The 22,444-nt window shown below is 46.8% G+C and overlaps 1 protein-coding gene across 2 annotated transcripts in view; it reads right to left on the bottom strand.

Moving 5' to 3' along the window:
* DAAM1 (dishevelled associated activator of morphogenesis 1) overlaps window positions 1-21,495 on the bottom strand; it is a 183,002-nt gene extending 161,507 nt beyond the window's left edge. Inside the window, exon 1 of one of the 2 annotated variants that reach the window (XM_054026064.1) lies at window positions 21,375-21,495. The gene's annotated coding sequence lies outside the window, so the exon portion shown is untranslated. The remainder of the gene's footprint in view (window positions 1-21,374) is intronic. The other variant, XM_054026065.1, reaches the window with a different exon arrangement.
* Window positions 21,496-22,444: the final 949 nt, after the last annotated feature.

Consider the following 22,444-nt stretch of genomic DNA (forward strand, 5'->3'; position numbering starts at 1 on the left):
ACTGCTCTGTCTATTCCAATTCAAGTCACATCACGAGAGTCCACATACCAAAGAGCACTTTAAATAAGACATGCATGCGAGCAATTCACGGTACAATCCAACCTTTTCCTTAAGCAATTAGAATCAAGATAGTAACCAAGTGCAACCCTTATACACATACTGTACATTTACGTACAATTAATATTATAAGCGTCACACAACTCTTGCTTACCATGAATGCTGCATACAATGAGAATTTTAATGTGCATTTCTTTAAATGATCCTGAAGGATTCGTCTTTGCTGGTTTGAATTCCTTACCAAAGATGCTTTAGAAAAGAAGAGCAAACCCCAACTTCTACACTGAAGGCTGTGATCAGAGAAAAGGCATTGTCAGAGTTGCCAACTCTTGCGATTTTTTCCCCATGACTCTTGTGATATTTGGTGTTTTTCTTAAAGCCCCAGCTCCTGGATTCATGTTACTACAGATGAATATCAGATATAGTTTAAAAAAACAACATTTCTAGCACTCATGTTTTCAGAGGAATGCTTGAAAATGTGACCCAGTGCACCCTGTAGGCTCAAGAACTGGATGGCAAATAAAAAGCACCCAACATTTATTTTTTTAAATGTCATGTTTTTTTTCTCCTGAGTTCTGAATGCTCGAGATTGGCAATAATGCAGTGTTCACATCTGTTCCCAGACTTGCAAATGAGCAGGGAATTGGGTAAGTACACACACCCTACTGGACAGCCTCCCTGCAACCGTAGTTGCTTCTGCTGCTTGCCCCTGCATTTCCAGCATTGCTACCTGCACTATGCTTGAAATGCACATATAAAAGCCATTTCAAAGTGCATGCACTGCCACTGCATTAGTGCATTTCTACGTCCTACTCTTTGCCTGGCTACTAAACTGCTCAAATTACCATTTGAAACACAGCCATGTACTGCACTTTATGGACCAACATGACCGCTCCCTGTCCCAAGGAAATTAATCCATGGCCCTAATCCTGCAGCTGAATTTATATGAGCAGACCCTTGCATCTGCATGGAGGCCCATTGCTTTTACACAGGGCACTATGCAGGCACAAGGTTTCACCCCTACAGAGCTAACTGCAGGATCAGGCCCTACGTTTGCTGTTCTCTTAGTCCTTCACCTTAGACCGGCCGTTCTTGGGTAACAGGAGGCAGGGTAGTTACATTTTACTTCCTTTTATTCAGGAAATATATTCTACCCTAGCAGATCTACCAGAGATAGAGAGAATTAGTTTCCCTGTATGAAATCTTTGGCTATGGTTAGATGGTTGCACCAGTCACTGGATTTTAAAATATGCAAGAAAAAAGGAAGGATTTTCTAGCCGAGTGGTTCTCAACCAAGAAAACATGTACCCCCTGGAAGACCTCTGCGTACCCCCAGGGGTACATCAACTCATCTAGATATTTGCCTAGTTTTACAACAGGCTACATAAAAAGCACTAGAAGTCAGTACAAACTAAAATTTCACACAATGACTTGTTTATACTGCTCTATGTCCTATGCACTGAAATGTAAGTACAATATTTATATTCCAATTGATTTATTTGATAATTATATTGTAAAAATGAGAAAATGAGCAGTTTTTCAGCCATAGTGTGCTGTGACACTTGTATTTTTATGCCTGATTTTGTAAGTGAATAGGTTTTAAGTGAGGTGAAACTTGGGGTACGCACAACAAATCAGACTCCTGACATGTGTACAGTAGTCTGGGAAGGTTGAGAGCCACTGCTCTAGTCTGAGCGTCTGTTATTGCCTTTGCATCCCAATGTGATCTGTATTAGCACATTTTCAGACATCAGTTTCCCTCATACACCCAGAGCTATAACTCCTCATTGTTATAGATTGACCAGTCTGCTTCTGTCAGAGCAAACCCTCCGGCCTAGACTGACTGCGTTCTGAACCTGGGTTAGTACAAGCCAGAAAAAAACAGCTCTTAGCAATCAGATGCTTTTCCGATGTGGGGCGCTCTCCCTCCAGAGTGTGTGTGAAATTGCCAACTGCAGTTTGGACTGGCAATAGTTTGAGTCCAAGTAGCCCCAGCCTGGCGGGCTTTATTTATTTATTTTTGGTGCTGGCGGTGATAAGTAAACAGAATTTGAAGGGATTTGTGGCCATCACACTAAAGTCATTTTAATCCGTGCTGCCCCCGGGAATTCGTCTCCCATTGCCCGCTGCAATCTAGCGGCATGTGGGGGATGAGGAGGAGGAGAGTTCTGCTCCTGGGCAGCTTTAAAGGGAAAATATTTGTATACAGCGAAGGACTGTTCAACACTGGCTAGGCAGCGGGATAGGCATGAAGGCTCTTTGTTGCCTTATATACGCTGTTCTAGAAGGGCTCCCACCTAGAGGCTAAGGCCCCCTACTTAGCAAAGACCGGGATTTGCCCAGAGAGTTCTGCAGTGTCTCAGGGAATAAATAAATGAACCCTTCCCTCTACTTCAGAGGTTCGCAAACTGTGGTCCACGTACCACCAGTGGTCCGCGGATAGCTCCCTCTAAGGTGCGCGCCTGGGCGGCTGCACACAAGAGAATGAAGGGCCACCCACCTAATTAGCGGAGCCGCACAGGCGTAGCTCCACTAATTAGCTGCCTGGCCCCTAGAGAAGACACACATGTAAGGTGAGGTGGCAGCCATGGGAGGAATAGGAGGTAGGCGGAAGGAGGCAGTGGGGGGGAAATTTGGGACATGCCAGGCTGCGGGCAGCCAGAGAAAGAGGTGACTTTCCCCAGCGCCAGGGCTGCAGCTGCCGGGGAGATTTCCCCCCCCCCACCCCCATTCCCAGCCCCAGCTTGGGGGCTGCTGCAGCAGGGGAGAGAGGGCACATCCATTGCATTAGAAAGGTAAGACTACGGATATTAAAATATGAGTTGTGTGATTTTATTTGTAGAACAAAAAAAGTTTTTTTTTTAATATAGCGCTTTTATCCAAAGCGCTTTACAATAGTTAGCTCATGGTACAAACAACATTTGGAAAGATCATTAGTGGTCTGCCGAGACCCTCAGCAATTTTCAAGTGGTCCGTGGAAAGAAAAAAAAAAAAAAAAGTTTGAGAACCGCTACTCTACTTCACTAGACCCAGGGAGCAGAACTTCCTTTTCTGGGCTGTCTGCATCCCTCCGCATCGCAAGCCCTGCAGTAGAGCCGGCACTGTTCCACCACTTTTTGGGCCGTACACCCTCTCCTTCCCCGACAAAGAGAAAGGCCAGGATATTCCCCCCCACTGGGCTGTAGACATCTGCACTGGGTGCACTGCATGCTTCCTCTGTTCAGACTGTCAATGACACCTGATTCCTTCCTTGTGGTTTGTTTGGGCTCAGGTAACTCAGACACAGCAAACGCTTGGGGTATTATTAGATTCTTCTGCTGAGTAAAGAGTGTCTCCGCTGGCTGTGACAGCCATGTCATATCACCTCACGGCTCATGCTCAGACCCACAATAACAGGAAGGAGTCTGGGAAAGGATGCAAGCTCCTGCCCCCTGGATAAATATAAGCACTGGTGTGGCCTGCTACAGAGCATTTTTACCTCTTACTAGTGTTAAGCATCTTGTTTTTTCAGTCATGGATTTCACAAGACAAAGTTGCTAACAGAGCCAGGAGTAGCATGGGTTGACTTACCCATACAGCCACTCAAATCACCGAAAGACTGTGGGTATGTCTTCACTACCCGCCGTATCGGCGGGTAGCAATCAATTTATCCGGGATCTATATATCGCGTCTCGTTAAGACGCGATATATCGATCCCCGAACGCGCTCACCGTCGACTCTGGGACTCCACCAGAGCGAGCGGCGGTAGCGCAGTCAACGGGGGAGCCGCGGCCGTCGATCCCACGCCGTGTGGACCCCAGGTAATTCGATCTAAGATATTTCGACTTCAGCTACGCTATTTGCGTAGCTGAAGTTGCGTATCTTAGATCGATCCCCTCCCCTAGTGTAGACCAGCCCTGTTTGGCCATCTGCCACATCCATTCTGAAACATTACAAGATCTCAGTAAAGATAGTCACTCACTTTGCATTCGTTAGAAGAAGGCGTTTAAGTAAATAAACGTGTGTTATAGAAACGGGCTGACAGCACTTCAGATTCATTCTCATTTTTCCCCTTAGATGTACAACTCAAGTATCACATTGTACAGAACAAGTATGGATTGAAGTGAATGGGACTACACACATGCTTAAAGTTTGGCACATGCTTAAGTGCTTCGCTGAACTGGGGCCTGAAAGCAGCCCTAATTAGCTGGAATCTAATCTTGAAATCCATGTCTTCATACCTCCTACCTGGCTTTTATATTTTTAAAAAGGCCAAATATTTCCACAAGTAATTTAAGAGCAGAAATTCCAGTCTTCAAGAAGCAGGTTGATGGAGAAATGACCCATGCAGAATAAAGAGACATAGCAATGTTAGATTGGCTCATAAGTCTACTATATCTGATCTAATATAAACCACTGTGACAGTGGTTCTTTCCTCTGTGTTTTACAATAAAGGTGCACTACTACCATATGACCTAGTGGCCAATGAAATAAGTGATATCTGAAACCTAGCATTTGACCCGCCATCTACAAAACATGTCAACACTTGAGACATGATCCTTCTATGAGTGTCACAGTGAAGTGTTGGCATCATACGTGTCCAGTCCACGATGGACTGAACCACATCCCATTATAGATAAGCACCATAAATGATACCCCAAATGCAACAGTGATCAGATTAATGGCAGTGATCAGATGATCGGTTCTTCTGCTCATTTTAAATAGAGGGAATTACAGTTTGTTTTATATCCCTCCTTCTCTTATTACCTGGGTAGGTAGAGAAGAAAAAGACATAGGGCATTAATGCAATAGATAAGGTGATTGTGTTTCATGCGGTTCTCCACACTATCAGACTCTTACTTCAAATTTGTAAAATAAATGTTTTCAACCTTAAAAAAAAACAAGATGGGGCACTTGTTTTCCAGTTTGCCTGGATTAAAAACCATACAACTTTGCAATTCTACATCATGACCTAGAAATATTTAAGGGAAAATATATAGCAGTACCTTCAGAGAACAGTATAAAATGCATCTTTGTTTTTTTTTTTTTTATTTTAAAAGTGATCACAGAACTAGTTTCTCTTGTGGATGGAATAAACATGTAGGGTACTCTTAGCAAATGCTCACATTTAGACAGTTTGTGTTTGGATTTCTTTCCAATCAAGGCTTTGACACACAATGCAAGGCTTGCTGCACTATTACACACAATAATCAGTACTACACAGGCAAAGCATGCTATCAGGGCTGATATAAAAAGCTGAGTCACTTTAACCAAGCACTTTTTAGACAAAGATTTTCAAAAGTGACTAATGATCCAGGGTTCTGCCCAACTTGAAGTACCTCAATGGGACCTGATTTTCTAGCACTTTCGGGGGGGGGGGGGGGGGGGGAAGAGAGCCCCCTTTAAAAAAAGGTACCTCAAGTTTGGCAACCAAAAAAAAAAAAAAAAAATCACAAGTTAGTTTTGAAAGTCTTGGCCTTCCTGTTTGGCATTATAGAATTACACAGTCATGCACCAGATAGCATAGAATATCAGGGCTGGATGGGACCTCAGGATGTCATCTAGTCCAACCCGCTGCTCAAAGTGGGACCAATCCCCAGGCAGATTTTTACCCTAGTTCCCTAAATGGCCCACTCAAGGATTGAACTTACAACCCTGGGTTTAAGCAGGCCAATGTTCAAACCACTGAGTTATCCCTCCCCTCTCAAGTGGATGGCTGCATTAATATCCTGATCCAAAGTCCACCAAAATCAGTTGGGAGACTTTCATTTTGTACAACAGGCTTTTGGTAAGACCCTACATCTGCTGTGCTATACTTGGGTTTCGCACATAAGTAACCAGAGATTTTAATCCTAGGAAATCGAGCTGCAAAAACAACTGAAGAGACAAGTTTATGAACCTATAGAACACAACCAGAACTAAATGCTTCTATATTTATCCAGCATACAGTCTACACCATCAGCTATTTTAATCCCTCTAACTATTAGTGGATAGTGACACTGCAGTTGGATAAAGACATTTGACAAAAATCTTATTTAGAGATCAGGACAAACTTAATTGGTTTTTAGCCAGACCTGCACAAAGATGGGCTATTCCACAAATACAGTTGTTAATCTGCCCATTATGCTCTGTAAGCTCCAGCTGAAGAAGAAATAGATGCTAGAAGGAATGTAATATTTCAGGAGCACATTTTTCTGTGTGTCCTTAAAATGAGTAACAGCTACTAGATAGTGAATTAGGAACAAGAAGACTGTGCGTGTTTTAAAAAGCAGATTCGCTAGAAAAGAAAACTGTTCGGTCTCTCTTCTGCTTCACGTTTGAAATACACTGTACCTAATGAACGCTACACCTAATGAAGAGCGATTTCAGTTTCTTTAAACAATAGCTAATAAGAATTCTTTCAAGTTACATTTTAATAAGACAGCTAGCTGCCTATCCTTTCCACTGCAAATTGACATTTCCTCAACTAGATGCACATTTTTCCTTGGTACTGTCAAACAAACGAGACTCAAGAAATATGGGTCCACTTCCCCGTGTGGAAGCAGAACTCTGTTATTCTCCGACACCAGCCTGTGCGCCTTTAGAGCAGGTCCTACGTGACTTGTTCAAAGCCAATGGGAAACGAACCCCATTGACTTTGATAGGCTTTGGATCAGGCCCTTAAGTGATGCATGCCTCAGCTCCCTCTGCACTCTCTCTCTCTCTCTCTACCGCATTGGGGTGCTGGCTAAGTTCATCAGTGACCGTAAGGTGATGAGATGCTATCATGTTTGATGGGAGTGAGTATAAATGCAGAGATAGATAGAACACGCTGCTTCTATGCAAATATGCCACATAAAACCCCAGCCCCCTGAAATCTCTCTGTCCTGGGAGGCAAATACTCCTAGTTTTATATAATTCAGAAAGTCTTGTTTCTGTTATAAACATTTCTTAAACACACACAGTGGAAAGTTTACTACCAGTTCCCCCAGTGCCCGCGCCCACGCCCACTCAAATTGCTGTACAATAATTTATATAAGAACATAAAAGCCATTCTCATAACTGCCTATTAGAAATTATACAATAGCTAAATTACAGGGCTACAAAAGCAGCAAAGATGCAAATATGCTGAAATGGGTGTTCGGTGAGGATTATGACTTATTTTCCCCTGTGAAATAGCCTAGAATCACTGGGTACATCTACACCACTACCACCACCACCATGAGGCACCAAGTCTCCAAACCCAAGTCAGTTGACTTGGACTCGCGGGTTAAAAGTTGCAGTGTAGACGTTCGAGCTCAGCGACCCACCCCTTTGCAGGGTTCCCAGGGCTCAACATGAAGCTAGCAGTGCCAGGTATAGCACATGGGGCTGTCGAAAATTTTCTGTTGAAAATGTTTGATAGAAAATTGGATTTCAACCGAGTTACGCTATTCACAGCCAACAAGTTAGTGTGTGTTTTCTGCCAAAAATTTTTGATTTTTTGTCAAAAAGCCAAACACATGAAAATTGAAATATGTCTGAATCAGACATGCCATCATGGTGCCACAGGGGAGTTGTAGTTTGGTTGTCTCGTATCCCCATTCTCCTCTATTAGTTGGACTCCCCAGCTGGATTGCAACCACCATTACACACCACTTCCCCTCACCAACAGGGCAGACGATGGACAACATAGTCCAACCAGGGAGTTGGCCCATACAGAACGGGGGCATAAGACAACTGAACCACAACTCCCATAAGGCACTGCAACAGCACTTCCAAATCAAACTGTTGTGGTTTTCAGTTGAAATATTTCAGTTTTTCACTGCGGGGGAGGGGAGAGGTGTCAACATTTTCTGTAGGGAAAGAAAACCACCACCATTTTCCAAACCAGCTCTCTGTAGAACACTTCACAAGCACTGGGGTAACATATGCACCAACCTTGGCACATCACTTAACAGAAGAAATATATTAGCTTCCAGTTAATGTAATATTAGAGAAAGAATAACAGTATACTGATTTATTAAAGTCTCTAGTCATATGGAAGAGCCCTATAGAATTTAATAATGATTTAACTTTGTAGGATTCTATGGAAACCCACAAACTAGAGTTTAGAAAATAATCTCTTTTCTATGGGATTTTTCAGTCACCTTATGAAATTGTATAGCCAGGATACAATTCCTATACATTTATTAGAGAAGAGGTTTTTTTTCCAAAAGCCATAAGCCATCTCAAACTATAGACAGGTTACCATTTTCTACAGGATTCTCATAAGGGCATAATGTGTTATCTGAGAAGACATCCCATTTCCTGCACTGAAATTATATGCTTTATTAATTCAAAGATTATCTCATTTGATTTTCAGTATATTCCGTGTCTCACGTAATTTTAAACAATTCCATGCAGTTTTGCTTCATTCGTGGGTTAAGAAATGTTTATGTGCCTCAAATGGAAGAATAGCATTTACGACAAAAGTAAGTTCCAGAAAACGATGAATATTAAAAAAAAATTGGTTTCCATCTATGGATCAGAGAGTAAATTGACTGCACAGATTACAGTATTTAATGTGCTATAAAAATGTTTCCTTTTTTTTGTCCTATGCAATTAGTTGAGTTTTTGGTGGTTTCATAGCCACAGTTATTTCACATGCAATTTGCCAGGCAGACAATCTTCACAGAAAATAATTGGGAGTTCAAAAATGGAACAATACGCCCGGAAGAGCCTTCAACCTCCTACAAAATGTCTTGATGTATTTCAGAACAAGGAAGAAGGTATGTGGACTGACTCCTGCATTCGAGAACGTGTTTGGTTTTAAAATCAAACACTTGCACACATTGGTGTCTAGCACGCAAATTAGTTACGCAAGAGGTTTTACCAGGATACTCATTTGAAATACCATCTCTTGTAAACAAGGTCGTTCTGGAGGCAACAGGGATTAGTATAGTTCAAACAGTCCCTCTTCCATGGGCACTGGACTGAGTAAAGTGTCTGCATTCACAAACAGAGTTTCCATCAAGGTGGGCCTGAAAAGGGTACACAAATGTTCACGGACACATTTGCCCCTCACACAAGTCTGCATTCATTCCAGATCAGGAGAGAACACTGTGCTGACCAAAGAGCAAAAGCAGCAAACACGAAGGAATGTTAAAATGAGGGGTCCCTGGCGGTCATGGAATAGAAGTCTTTAAATTAACAGATTTACAGCCACTTACATACACACAAGCATCCTTGAGGGAAGCAGCTACACATCCCTTACTTATAGCAGAGACGTTTCATAGGGTCACACAAGAGTTTACAGCTCCTTTAAGTCCCACCCATTTACTGGGAGGTGGGGAGGGGCAAACAAGACATGCTCGTTCAGACAGCCTTCCAGACAGGCAAATGGATTACGCCACGACCCCTGAGACCAGCACTAAATCCTTTTAGGTTCTTATATGTTTGCAAGGAAAAGACACTAGGTAACAGCTAGAGAACAGCAGCAAGTTAGATGGCATAGAGACCGTGATGGAAGGTAGCATCACCCAAATGTGTTTGGACCAGAAAGGATCAACATCACAAGCAGCCATCCATTCAAAATGCAGGACTACCTCTGCAACTGTGCCATAGCAAAGCTACACGCGGGTGGGGGCAAGCAGCTCCAAATTGCCTTTCCACCTGCCTTCCCAATTCTGGGACTGGCTAGGAGCCAAACTGGCCTCTAGCAGCCTAAAGGCTGCTCTAATCTATGCTGATTTGTAATGGACAACCTGAATGCCATTACATCAGAAGATGCTCTGGGCTCTTGCCATCAGCCACCCCTTCCCCCGACATGCCCCTGAGGGTTTGGCCCAGAGTTGGCTAAGCAATTTATATTTCCCCATAGTAATTTTTTTCCTGACTTTCTCATGCATTCCATTTCCATGGCAATTCATGCTTCCATGTCCGGGATAGTCCTCATCTTCCCACTGTGGGTTGCTTAAGCATGGACCAATGCAGGAACCCAGAGAATTCTATGGATAACATCGAAGCAGCTCTGTGCTTTATCGCCTTTGGCACGCTGCCCAAACATTGCATAATAATAAAGGTTGACTGCATGATGGGAAACAGACGCCATCCAACAGCGTAAGCAGTTCAAATGCCCTATTTTCACCTGCTTTCCTCCCGCTGTGGTTTATTCCCCACCTCAAGCCATAGTCTCCGCTTTATGACTTTCCAATCAATTGCTACGGAGATGATTATGTTGTCACTGACAAATGTAAATGGCAGGTGAAAAATAAGCAGCAGAAGGAAATGAACTCAGAAGAGCCTGTTTATGGCAAGCAACATTTGCATGAAGAGCAGGAAGAGATACAAAATAACCAGCTGAGTATAGCAGAGAGGCAGGCTATGGGTATGTCTACACTGCAGTTAGACACCCAGGGCTGGACCCTGCCAGCTGACTTGGGCTCTTGGAGCTCAGGCTAACAGCCTGTTTAATTGTGGTATAGATGCTTGGGCTTGATCCTGGGCTCTAGGGCCCCATGAGGTGGGATGGTCCCAGAGCTCAGGCTGCAGCCCAAGCCTGAACATCTACACCGCAATTATATAGCCCCTTAGCTGACTTGGGCTTTCAGGGCTCAGGCTGGCACGGGCCAGCTGAGTATCTAACTGCAGTGTAGACATACCCAATGATGTTTTTGTGGTATTCTCTAATAAGCATCAGCAACTCCTTATGTAAAATCCTGATATGTCTTAGGAAGTTCTGCTGAGTTTAAGAGGATGCTGGGTAATAAGATTTTGTCCTGTCCATTCAATCTTGGCAGACAGCTCAGTGGAAACCCTAGACACCTCCTTTTTTGGGAAATATGAGCCAGATCCAGGGGAGGGCAGCACGGCTAATCTGCACAGAGTAGAACACAGGGATGTGGTGACAAGGTCAATCAAAGCTCTCCTCTGTACGCCAGTGATTTGGGGGGAGGGCAGGACATTGTCTCCTAGATACAATTCTAAAGGGACAAAACCTCAGCTGAAAGTCAGCATGACACCAGGTCCTAGTCATGTCTTTTTTCACTACTACCTCTGCAGCAGGGAAAGAGTCCCTATACCAGAGGGTTCCAGTAGAGTTTAGAAGAGGTGGCCCCATTTCTCCTGTTCACTTCAAGTGTCTCTCTTCATGGGCAGTATTTAGCCAGTCTTGGTATTTCAGTGGGCACAGATGCCGAGAGACAGCCTTATTTTTCATTGGAGCATATCACACTATGATCAGCGAAACACATCGGGCTCCATCTTCTTCCCATTTACGCTGGTGGACGTATGGTCATTGACTTCAATGGGTGCTAGAGGTTAGACCTCACAGAACATACTTAATTGTAAAGAGAGACACTTGTCTGTGATATCAATTAACTTCACCTGATTAGCCCCAAACCTCCTGTGAGAGACAAGGAACTACTTGGGCCAATAAGCTTGAATGGAAGCTCACTAACCAGTACAAGCATGGAAGATGTGATTTAGTTAACCAAGTAGCTAGATGTGCATAGTTAAGTATTGCCGTCTACATTCCTTTTGATAAGCAAGACGTGAAGCCACTTGCCTGACAAGGCAAATTGCTCTTAAATAATTTGTAAGGCCCCGTTCATGCACTGGAGCTCAGTTTCCCCTGGAGTGGAATTCTCCCATTAGGATGCCTTCCAAGAGCTCTCAGTGGAGTAGGTGTGCTGAGAAATACTTGAAGAAGGAAGATGTCAATTCTTCCAAAAAGGCCATGCAGAAGGGCCTGTAACGAATGCCTTTAGCCACACTAGAACAGCACCCTTATCCAGAAAGAGATAATGGCTGCTGGGGCTTGTAAAGACATTGAAAAAAAATAATCAGAAAGGGTTCAGAAAAGAGCTACAAAAATGAACTGAGGTCTGGGAAACCTGCCTTATAGTGAGCCTTGAGCTGTTCAATGTCTTTAGCTTACCAAGAAGGTTAAGAGGTGACTTGACCACCGTCTATAAGTGGGGAGATTTCCAACAACGGAGGACTCCTTAATTTAGCATACAAAGGTATAAAAAGACCCAGCAGCTAGCAACCAAAGGAAGATAAATTTGAACTAGAGATTAAAAATTTGCCCCTTAAGCCATTGGGTAACTAATCAATGGAACAGCTTACCAAGGGATGTAGTGGGTTTGCCATCACTTGAAGTCTTTATATCAAGACTGGAGGTCTTTCTGAATAGAGCACTCTAGCTACACCACAAGATATTGGCTTGATGCAGGGATTACTGGGTGAAATGGATTGGCCTGTTTGACAGGAGGCCGAGCTAATTGATCATAAATGATTCCTTCTGGTCTTAAAGTCTCTGAATGTTTCAGTACCCTAAAATCTTCCACTGCTTGGTGTTTAAAATAGACTCTTGCATTTCCAAGCACCATCCTTCTGTTCAAGATACCAGACACCTGGTTACTACGCATTAACTGCCTTGGAGTGTAAACACTGCTTCTAGAGCAGCATTTCTTGCATGCAGCCCCCAGGGGCTTTTCTTGTGGCCACAGCCTTCAGGGCAGTGATTTGGGGGGCAAAGCAGCGGCGGTTTTCCAGGGAAGCTGGTGAACAGTTTTGAATGCCAGTGTACACAAACCCAGAGTATGAAATGCCTATTAGGGAAATCTACATGCTACTGTGTTACTCTCGCTATTCTCTTTCAGATGAGAAAAATGGGCTCCGCACCCCCAGGTGCAAGGGTCGCGCTGGAGAGTCCAAGAGGAAGTGCTGCACTTGGAGTGGGCAAGGTCAAGACACTGGAATGCTGCATCCATTCAGTGCATCTCCTCCCTCCCTCCTGCTCAAACGCAGCTTCTGCAAAGCGACCTATCAATCCCTGACTGCACTTTAAAGCCCAGTATTGCCAACCCCAAGCATTCCAATAATCATGAGATTGTTAAAATCTCGTGGCTTTTAAGACAAACACTAATATATCTGGGTTCTTTTCATTTACCTTCAGGTTGTGGAATGCTTACAGGGCATTACATTCTTTATTGAGGTTTTTCTCTGTAACCATAAGGGCTAGAAACTTAATTTTTTATTTGTTTTTTTTTTTTAAAGGAAAGCTGAAATTCTCAGTCACAGGACTCCAGGCCCTGGAGTTTAAAAAAAAAATTACTGGACTACAATAAAATCATGAGAGTTGGCATCTCAACTGGCTGAATCCCTACGGGAGGGTAACAGGGCAAATGTAGTGGTCATCTACTGTCCACCCAACTCCTTCCCATCAGCCTTCCTGCCTGATTTAGACCCCTGGAGCTCTCCCTTTCTCTCCTCAGAATCTCCCACAGTCCTCAGTGACTTCAGTTTTCATGTCGATGACCCATCCTTAACTGCACATCCCCTTGTTCCTCACCTCTTCGTTTGACTCTCCCACTCACCAACAGGACTGTTCACTCAACTTGGTCACCCCCATGCACAGCTTTCTCACTTGCTGCATTTCCCCTCCCTGAGCATCACCGGTCCCTCTTTCTGCCTCCTCCGTCACCCCCACATTACACCCCTCTGTCCCTTGGCCATTCTAGGACTTCCAGTCCACCACACTGAGGACTTCTCGTCTGCTCTCTGCCCTCTCCTCCCTTTCTTCTGCCAATCTGGTTGTTGATTCTGTCCATGCTTCACTCCTCCTCCATCCTTGATTCTTTTGCCCCTCTCTTCCATGACAAGATCCACTCTGCCAACCTTCATTTGCCCTCAACACCCACCTCCTCCACTCTGGTTCATGATCTGCAGAGCATCTCTGGCAGAAATCTTGTGACCAGGCTAACTTCCTAAATGGCACATTTGTTCTCTCCTCCCTCAGTGCTGTCATCTCCCTCACTACACCGCTCTGCCACTCCAGTTTAACTGAATCCCAGACACCTCTTCACCGCAGCAACTCAGTCTTCAAACGCCCCCTGCACCCAACCTCCTCCACTCTCTCTGCAAAGGTTCTCCATTTCTTCCAAGTGAAAACTGACAGGACACAACCTGACCTTCCCCCTCCCCTCAACTTGCCTTCCATTCCCTCCTCCCCTATCACAAATACAGGGGTTCTCTCAGTCACATCAAACACAAGCTGCTAGTCTTCACTTTCAAAGCCTTTCCCTCACATTGACTATCAAGGATGTCGACTCCTACCTCGGATTGTCTCATGATGCCAGTCACCATCGCCTGCTGTGTGACATTTTCAAACAAGCACCTTTCTGCCACGCTGCCCCTCATGCTTGGGCAGAGCTCCCCAGAAACACCCCGAAAACTACCTCCTCCTCTCTTCTTTGCTGTAATGCCTACCAAAAAAAAAGAACTTGACAACTGTGGTGGTGCAAAGATGACTGCCTATCATGCTCACCAATACTGTCTCATTTCCTTGCACTCTCCTATCAGTCTGTCTGCATCCATCTGCTGTCTCTTGTTTTATACTTCAATACTAAGCGCATCAGGGTGGGGAACTGTCTTTTTGTTCTCCTTATACAGTACCTTGCAGAAGGGGGTTCTAGGCTATGACTGGGGCTCTTAGATATTTGTATGGTAATACAAATAATAACACCTGTCCGTAGCTAAAGGTGAGCAGCCTCCCTCCCTCTTCGCCCCCCCCCTTCCTTATTAGCAAAGAGTATGTTGTGCAAATTGCAACCTCACATACCAAGGAAGGGCAGGAGAGCAAATCAAGCCCAACGGTTTTGTAATCTGCTCCGTAGGACTTCTTGCATTAAATGGAATGTTAGAGATAGAGCAATTGGAGGAGGAACTAATGCAATTGTTTAGTCAAGCTAATACTCACCTACTTAACTGATTTACAAACACTTACTAATGAATCCTCACATCTCCCCCACGTGGCAGGCAAGTACTATAATCCAAATTATACAGATAAGGAAACTAAAGCAACAAGTTTAAGTGACTTGTCCAAAGCCGTGGACAGAATCAGTATCAGAACTGGAAACTTTGAGCATTCCTAGCTTCACCTCCAATCCCAGGATTAAATCATGCCTCTTTCTATATAACCCATTGTTTATTTGTTACGAAGTGCAACCACACACACGTTACCTTTAAAAAATTCAGTAAGGACATGAACTGAATTTTAAAGCATGAAACTAACAGCACCTGGAAACAGATCCATTAGAGCTTTTTAGCTCAACAATAAAATGCAGATTTTTAAAAAAAAAAAAAGATACACCTCTACCTCGACATAACGCGGTCCTCAGGAGCCAAAAAAAAATCTCACCGCGTTATAGGTGAGACCGCGTTATATCGGGGTAGGGAGAGGAACCACTCCCAGCCCCAGCTCACCTCCGCTCTGCCTCCGCCTCCTCCCTGGGCGCACAACCGGCGCTCTGCTTCTCCCTCCCTTCCAGGCTTGCCGTGACAATCAGCTGTTTGGCCCGGCAAGCCGGGGAGGGGAAGCAGAGCGGCAACGGCGCACTTAGGGGAGGAGGCGGAGATGAGCTGGAGCGGGGAGCAGTTCCTCTCCGCCCCCCGTTACTTGCTGCAGCCCTCCCCGCCCCCCCTCCCCGCCTCAGCTCACCTCCGTTCCGCCTCCTCCCACGAGCACGCTGCAGCTCCGCTTCTCCCTCCTCCCTTCCAGGCTTGCCGCACCAATCAGCTGTTTAGCATGGCAAGTCTGGGAGGGAGGAGAAGTGGAGCAGAGGGCGTGCTTGTGGGAGGAGGCGGCAACGAGGAGGTGAGCTGGGGCGGGGAGCGGTTCCTCTGCGCCCCCCTCCCCAACTTGCTGTGGCCCCCTGCCCCAGCTCACCTCTGCTCCGCCTCCTCCCACAAGCGCGCCGCAGCTCCGCTTCTCCTCCCTCCCTGGCTTGCCCATCCCCCAGAGCGCTGCTTGACCGCATTATATCCGAATTCACGTTATATTGGACCGCATTATATCGGGGTAGAGGTGTAGTATTTTTTTTTTAAATCTGGAGTACATTTTTAAACAGCATACTTAATAGCTCTGGTTAAGTCATATTCAATTACAACAGAGGAAGCACACCCTGCTTAACATGGCACTAAGAGTTGATTCATGGCAGTTGCAACTTTTGGAAAAGTTCAATTATTTAATTATGACAGTCAAGCCAGGAACCCAAGTGTCCAACAAAATCCTTGTTTGTGAAAGAAGCCTGGAGAAATCTTGTCAAGCAGGCTTCAGAAATCGCCCAAGATGACAGCTGGGAGCCTTGACTTTATCTGCTGGTAGCACATGAAAGAATTAAACCCATGAATACTTGAAGCATTGCTGGAAAGGACATTCTGACACTGCGAGTCAGCCCAGAACTCTCTTGAAAGATACGAACATTGACAATTTATGTTTAAAACACTTAAGAGAAATAGGAATGACCTATGCTAACAATTTAAGTGTATATTTGAATACGGGGGGGAGGGGGTGGAAGAACCACACTTTATGAAGGGAGCCTTAACATGGGGGGGAGAGGCAGGGATAGCTCAGTGGTTTGAGCATTGGCCTGCTAAACCCAGGGTTGTGAGTTCAATCCTTGAGGGGGCCACTTAGGGATCTGGGGCAAAAATCACTACTTGGTCCTGCTAGTGAAGGCAGGAGGCTGGACTCTATGACCCTTCGGGGTCCCTTCCAGTTCTATGAGATAGGTATATCTCCATAATTTAATTTATAATGGGCTTAGTAAATTTATAGATGTTATAATAAGCATGTTCAACATCTCAGCTTGTGTTAGACATGATTATATGCACATCAACAGAAAGGGTTATAAACAACCTATTGAACACTAACCATTTATTAAAAACAGCTCTGAATCATTAACCCTTTATAACTGGAACCTCAGAAAAAGTCTACAATATTAATCTGGGTCAGCCCCCACAAAAAATAGATAATAATGTGGAGGCTTTATTCAATTCCAAGGCTTCCAACTTTGGGGTAAAAGTGTTTCCACTAAAAAGCCCAGCAAGAGTTGCATATTTATCAGGGAATATAAGATAAGTTTAACTACACGCATTCTGCTCCTTTTCTCCCCAAAAAAACCCCTAAACTTTTGCTTGTGACACTCCATAGCCCCCCTTCCCCTGCCAGGTTCCCGCTGGTTTTTTCAACAGCTGATAGAGCATGTAAAGGGCAAGCAAGTCGCGGAAGTCACGGCACTTGGAGGAATCTACACTGCAGGGGTTATGCTCCTGACCAGCAGGTAAACAAGACTTGCAAGAAGCCCCGAATACTGAATATCTTTGCACCTCCTGAGTGTTTTCAGTAGGAGGGACTTCTCAGCTGGGAGGTGAATAGAAACAATGACAGCTCAGAAGGGAAACAAGCAAAGAGATAAACATAACCCAGTCAGACTTGCTGTCTCGCCCACGCCCCCTTCCCATCTTCTGAATCTAAGGGAAGGGCTGTCTAGAGTGCCACAGAAGTGTTAGCAGGGAGTGAACTGAAAGAGGGCATCTTCCCGCTACATTCCCTCACTGGAAGCAAGGGGAAAAAGGAGCCTCAGATCACGACTGGTTTTATTCAGTTTCAAGCATTAAGGAACAAATTCTACACTACCTTACACTCTACCCATCCTGTTTACTTCACTGGGCCAGCACAGGATCTAAATCAGATACTAGAAGTGGATGTACGCCTGGTTTGCTGATGGAATCTGAAGGACTTCCTATAGCAACACCAGAGGAAGGGACTGACTCCATCCACAGATAAACCCAGGACAAACAGGGCACAGAACCATGAAGCACTGAGTGCCTTCGGCTGCCACTGAAGTCGCACCTTGGAAGACTACGGCCATAGTTACAAAATGAACTGAAAAGCTTGACGTTCCTTTTGCTGATTTGTTCCAATATAAGGCAATTGCAAACAGAACATATTCAGTGTAGACAATACTTGCATGTTTTGTACTATACTTGGGGTTTTCCTATTCTTCTGTGATTGATTAATCAAGAGAGTAATATGGGATGTGCATGTTTGGCTTAAAAGTAAATACCATACATAGTTCAATCTGCCAGTTTGAGGGGCAAATTTGATCCGACTCAGGTAACAGATTCTGACACCGTGGGACTAATTTAATCATCATGAAACTGACAAATTCAGTGCTTGCAGGGAGACGGTTCACTGATCCCCTTTGCAGAAACTCACTGCTATGAAGAAATGTAGTTTGTAAATTTCACTTGCAGAAAGTGAAAGGAGACATATTTATGGCTCACAAAGAATTGGAACAATCAGTATCAAGAGATTTAGCATGCAATATCAAAATCAACCTCTAGGGGACAAATTGGCAGAACAGGACAGCTGTGGCATCTGGGTGGATCATGACTGGTTTGAGATTCAAGTTAGAAAATGAAACAACTATAATTTTGCCTTCTTCTGACTATCATCATCTGGGTCATTGCCCCAACAGCTACACCTCTTCTTTCTCCTCTCTGTCTGGTATCTAGCCACACAAGAGAAAGTGGGACTTGTTGGAACCAATGGATCTTCTATCTTTAACGTCCTCCAGAGATCTTTTGGCATTTTACTTTACTAGCAGATATTCTCAAGGCTCAAACTGAGGAGGTATGTGAGTGGGAGAGAGATTTCCTTTGGTACATTGAGTTGTTTAATATAATATGAGAGGGGAAGCGAGGAATAGAAGTTATACTTCTTAACTTTTTTGTTATTTACGCCCCAGCACTCTCTCAACATTCCCTATCACATAAGCTGTAATGTCCAACACTGTATGAGCAGCATTTTCAGAAGTGGCTACTACTTTTAGGCATTCATCTGTGGACACTAAGGATGAAATCTTGACTTCATTGGGGCTAATAAGCATTTTGCCATTGACTTCCATGGGATCAGGATTTTTCAGAGGTGTTGGGGGTCCAGGCACTCAGCACCTCTAAAAAACAGAACATTAAAAAAAAAAAGCCAACAAAGATCAGGTCCTCGATGTTAAATTAGTCATTGAAAAATGGGAGCATCCAAAATGAACGGACACTGTTGAAAACTGGGGTTTGAGTGACTACCCCAGATCACAGAGCAAATCTGCGGCAGATCCCAGATCACCAGTCTTACGCATGAACCACACACCCATTTCTCCCTCTAACACTGGCGTTTCATAACTTCGTTTGTGAGCCCCTTGGGGTGGGACCCTCTTTGGTTCTGTTTGTACAGTACCTACCACAATGGGATCCTGGTCTATGACAATACAATATCCTCGTTGTGGCAATACAAACAGCAACAACAGTTAGTATGCACAGCAATCCCCTCCACCACACACTACTGTAATGCTGAGTTAGACTGTAAAGTCCTCAGAGGAGGGGACCTTATCTTTTTCGTTCTGCAAAGTGACAGGAAGTCTTCCTCATACTCCATAAATGCTGACACTTACTCTGTTAGCAACAGTATGTATCTCAGACTGTCCCAACCCCCAGTCAGACAACTGGAGATTTAGGAAAAGTGTATTTGAAACGCAAGTTTTAGATCTTGTGTCTGTAAAAATCATGTTTAAAAGCCTACAACTCACACTCCTCTTGACGCAAGTCATCAGTAAGTGGTTGTGTCAGCAGGAGGATAAACAGAAACACCCTGTGGGGTATCGTGCATGTTCCCTACATGTCTATTCAGATGCCATTAGAGAAACAGGTAGGCACAGCATCCTCACTCCCCCAAAGGAGCGAGAGCAACCAAGGGGGAGCAGTAAGTAGAGGGAGGAAGAGAAAAAGCTAGGCCAGTGGTTTCCAACCCACTGACAGAGGATACCATGTACTTCCCCCAACCCATCTCAACTCATGACTTGTCCACCTGCAGCAACCACGCTCAGTTTCCCTCTCCCATCCTCCCCTCTCCCGGCTGTTCATTTTTATTCTCTCATTCACTGGCTTCCCCTCTCCAGTCAGCAGAAGGTTGCCAGCTAGAGGCAAGGGGTTCATTGGTGGCTCCATGTGGACCAGAACACAGATGCCCAAACAAACCAAGGCAAGGAGCTTGAGCCAGTGAGTCACTGCTTGAGCCTACAGCCATGTCAATACCTTCCTTTGGCCAGTTTCATGGGGATACAGTGGGAGCAGAAGGCGGCTGGCTTCCAAGGCTGCTTTACTCACAAGCCACAGTCTGTACAATGGGGAGGCAGATCCAGGGCTCTGTGGTTTACTCCAGCCCCACTGTTCTTCCTCCAGTATTCTGGGAGGTCAACCCCCACGGTAGGAAACACACCCCTAGGTTAATGGGCATAGCACTGGGCACACCCACTAGCCACACCCTCCCCAGCTATCAGCAAGAGAACCCCCCTGCCCCATCTAAAAGACAGAGCAGAGGAAATACTGGAGGCTCCAGTGGCAGGAGTAACCATAGCAACCAGATTCATAATACCCCCCCCATCTCCCCTGCTGGTGCAGACACACTCTCCTGCAGCCCAGCTCACTCCGGATTTGACGACAACTAGTCAGGATGCGGAGCAACCAGAAGCCCAGGTGCTTCTCCGCTCCTCCCTGCCCGGGGCTTCAGCGCCCCCCGGCTCACTGCTGATCTCCCGCCCCGGCGGGGCTCCAAAGCGAGCCCCCAGGAGCTCGATCCCACGGGAGCCCGGCGCCCTCGCCCTCCGCCCGGGGAGCGGAAACCCAGCCGCAGTTTCAGTGTCACCCACTGGGGAAACCTGATTCGCCTCTTTTCCGCCCAGCCAGCCAGCGGCTTCCCCGGGGCCGCCGCCGGCACTTGGCTGCAGAAGCGAGACGCGGCCAAGCCCCAGCCCTGCCTTGGGCTCGCCCAGCTCGGCAGGGTGGGGACAGCGGGCTGGACAGGGCATTGCAGGGGGTGGGATCCTAGCGAGAGGCAGTCGTCCCCCGACCCCCTCCATGCGGGTGTCACCCCCCTACGGGGGTCCGAGGCGCCCCGGTGCCACACCCCCTCGGAGCTCGGCCGCCCGAGCCTGGCCGCTCCGCTTCAGGCGCCCCTAACGCCCAGGTACAGCTCGCCGCGGCACTGCACCTTGACCGGCCGGCCGCGGGCCATTGCTCCGGGGGCAGCGCCCAAGCCGGAGCCGAGGGGAACGTCCCTCGCATCTGCCCTCTTTGTTAGCCGGCCCCCGGCGGAGATGCAGCTGCCGCCCGGAGGAGGCGGGGGGTTGATTGGCCCCAGCTGCTCGCCCAGCCCGGCAGGAGGGTCGCTCCCGCAGCTCCCCCGTCCCCTGCTTCCCAGGAGCCGGGGGTTTAAAGCTCGCCCCGTTGGCGAGGGGGCATCCCTGCAAAACCCGCCTGCGATCAGCCATTTTCCGCGCCGGCCGGCCGGCAGCCACCCGCGGACGCGGACCCGGAGCTGTCCTCTCGCGATCCCACCCACCCACAACCTGAGCGGCCGGTTCAGCACTGACCGACTCCCCCGGGCTGGGAGCGAGAGCCCGGCTCAGCGCAGCCCCCCACGCCCGGGGCTCGCCCCGCCCAGCCCACCCCGGCGCTTCCCCGGCGGGAGAGCGAGAGCCGCCGCCCGCACTTACCTGCAGACCCCGGGCATCCTTAGCGGCCAGCTCCGGAGCCCTGCCTACCCGAGCAGCCGCTCCACCAGTTCGCGTCCCCGCCGCCCGTGCGCTCGCCAGCCTGCAGGTGACATCATCCCCGCTCGGCCTGATAGGATACAAGGGGGCCGGGACTGCGCATGCGCTGGCCTCGATGGGTGCGGGGGGCCCAGCGCCTGCTGGGAGTTGTAGTGCGGCGTCGCCTTGCCGTGCCCACGGCCGCGCTCCAGCAGGGACTACACTTCCCAAGCCCCCTCTGCCCCCAGCCCCAGCTGGAATGCTTCCCCAGTGGGCACGCTGCAGCAGAGGGGAGCGTGCCTGGCAGGGAGAATGGGGCTGGCTGGTGCAGCGGGACTGCCCTTTGTCATTCAGCACCCCCCTCCCCCGCCTTAGGAACCTCAGTTTTGGTTGGACTGTTCCTGGAGGCCTCATCACATGACACAATCTTTAAAGATGAATTGTTAATTCCTGGAGCCTCCCAGACACGCCTAGAGGGATGGCAACCCTCTCACCCGCTCCCACCTGGCCCAAACCTACCCGAGGAAGAGTTTGCTGTGCACACTGGGACCTTGCCCTAACAGGGTCACTCACCCTGGCCCCAATTCCCCCTTCCAATGCACCAGGCGCGGCCCAGCTCTGCCTTCTTGGTGCGCAACAAGCGCCCCTGATTTTATTTTCCTCCCAACTACTTCTCCGTTCCTTCCACTACCCAGTTGACATTGACAGCACGCCGCTTCCCTTTGGCAGGGGTTGGGGAGGGCTACCCTGAAACCGCGTGCTATTTAGAGCAAAGATTTGTACGGAAAAGTTCCCTGTTCGGGGCTTGGCAAACAATTGAGCTCGGGAAGGACAGATCAAAACGCAGTGCACACAGTTCACTAGGCTAATCAGCCACAATAACGGAGTCATTCACTAGAAATAACGCGGTGAAATCCACAGCAGTTTCTCATGCCAGAAAGACAGAGACAGAGCTGTCAGCTGCTGTTGTAATAACTGCCTCCCTAATAACAGACAGCAATTCTTTGTTCGGTGCTCCTGCAGCCGGGTTCCTC

Source organism: Malaclemys terrapin, chromosome 4 (assembly GCF_027887155.1).
Source record: "Malaclemys terrapin pileata isolate rMalTer1 chromosome 4, rMalTer1.hap1, whole genome shotgun sequence".
Lineage (NCBI taxonomy): Eukaryota > Metazoa > Chordata > Testudines > Emydidae > Malaclemys > Malaclemys terrapin.